Here is a 2,500-nt window from a genome sequence, read left to right as displayed (position 1 = left end):
AATAATATTTTCAGTGTCAGTCATTTGCATATGATTACACTGCCAGTATGTGTTCATATACCTATTCGCATATGCAGTAATATTTTGCTGATTGGGCAGGAGAAAGGAAATTCCCTGATGTAGGTTTTGCGTTACTATAGGTAAAAAAACTGCACTCTTTAATCATATTTTCGTTATTTACGATAAGATTTTTCTCCTTTCTTACAAGAATTTGGTTTAATTATGACTGCATGAGAAGGTCAAGTTTGGTTATCTCATTGTGTTTAATAATTGTAATTTCGTTGACTTTTAACTATATATATATATATATATATATATATATATATTATACATATATATTTATACATATACATATATATATATATATATCATTATTATTATTATTATTAGCTAAGGTACAGCCCTAGTTGGAAAAACAAGATGCTATAAGCTCAAGGGCTCCAACAAGGAAAAATAGCCTAGTGGGCAAAGGAAATAAGGAAATAAATAAACGATATAAGAAGTAATGAACAATTGAATTAAAATATTTAAGAAAAAAATATTAACAATATTTGTTGTAGATATTTCATATATAAACTATAAAAAGACTTATGCCAGCCTTTTCAACATGAATGAATATATATATATATATATATATATATATATATATATATATATATATATATATGTATATATATATATATATATATATTTATATATATATATATATAGATTTATATATAATATATATATGTATGTATGTGTGTATATATGTATATGTTTATATATATATATATATACATATATATATATATATATATATATATATATATATATATATATATCTTACAATAGAGACCTCTTGAATTTTCGTGTGCCCCCTGTATATTTGAAGAATGAGGACAATATAAAATAAAAGAAAAGTGCCATATGAAAGGGAGAGATGAAGGAATTGAAAGGAGAGGGTAGCCGGTATGAAAGAGATATTGGAAAGGAGGGTGGTCTTTGATATACAGGAATCGAGTGATTGCGTGCAAAATACGGGTATTTTGGTTCATTAGCTTATCATATTTGAGATAGGTAATGGTTTAAAATCAGTTTTCAACGTATAGGGGTGACCATGACATATTGGGAGGTTATGTCCACTTCATTATACGGACATTCTAAACCCGTGATGTATGTCTCCATTGGTATGTCATATATTGATACACAGTGCATTTGTTTATATCCTTTATATTCTGATTAGGAAGACAATTTTAACAAAATCTGTACAGCCTTTTATTTTTAATTTCTTTCTTCACTTATTAATTGGATAATGAATAAATTAAAATTGTATCATTTGTACATATACATTTATGTAGGATACATATGTATACATAGGAATACGCACACATATGTATATATATTATATATTGTATGTATTTCTTTATATATGTGTTAAGGTAAGGGTAACTGAAGGATCTCTTGGAATACTTGTCTTCTATACTCGCTTAGTATTTGTCTCCTTTCTGCTAGAGGTGAGCGTTTGTGTGTGTGTGTGTGTGTGTGTGTGTGTGTGTAGGTGTGCTGGCGTTTGTGGGGGCGTGTATACGTTCGCTTTGGAGTGTGGGCGTGTGTACATAGGTGTGTGAAGGGGGAAGTAATTAATGATGGTGTACTAAGGTGAGAATGCTCATGTTCTGTGCTCAGCCTCTCGCCATTAGCATAGCCATCACCTCTCGGGACATCACCGCTGCCAGAGACACAGCGGGGATTTTCGCATGGTCTCGAATATATTATCATCTCTTTCGTCTTCTTTTCTCTTTTTGTTTCTTTTTTTCTGTCTCCTCTTCCTCCAAGTCTCATTCTTCTTTGTCTATGTGAGATGGTAAATGTTATTCAAAGTTCATTTCTTTTTTGCTGGGTGGTAATTTCTCGAGTGACTTAAGGCTTGAGGTTATTGCATAAAAGTTGCAACGAAGGTATTTCTTTTTTTTATATTTTCATTCACCCACAAGAAGAGATGTCATTGGCAACGCTGCAACTCGTTTGGCCGGATCTTTGTGGCCTTTTCTTGATTTTCTTTGAAAGCCGGAAAAATATTGGGGATAAAAAGAAATTATTGATGATAGAGCATTTTGATGTAACGTTCAGAGGGCACAACGGGACACCAGTTTGAAGTAATGTGAAAATCAGGAGGGATTGTGAACCCGATAGAGACAAAGGGGAGTAGAAATGCACTTACCTGCTCTGTATAAGTAATGCATGTATGATGCAATAAAATATACGTGTATGATTACACACTCTCGCAGAGCTATTTGCATGCAAGCACACACACAAACGTACACACATATAAGATATGTATAGATAGATGTCTGTATATAAATACATATGTATATATATTTATACATGTATGTATGTATGTTTGTATGTATGTATGTATATGTATATATGTTTGTATGTATGTATATATATGTATGTATATGTATATATATATATATATATATATATATATATATATATATATATATATATATATATA

The sequence above is a fragment of the Palaemon carinicauda genome, chromosome 8 (assembly GCF_036898095.1).
Source record: "Palaemon carinicauda isolate YSFRI2023 chromosome 8, ASM3689809v2, whole genome shotgun sequence".
NCBI classification, from domain to species: Eukaryota; Metazoa; Arthropoda; class Malacostraca; order Decapoda; family Palaemonidae; genus Palaemon; species Palaemon carinicauda.
Note: the sequence above shows the minus strand (reverse complement) of the source record.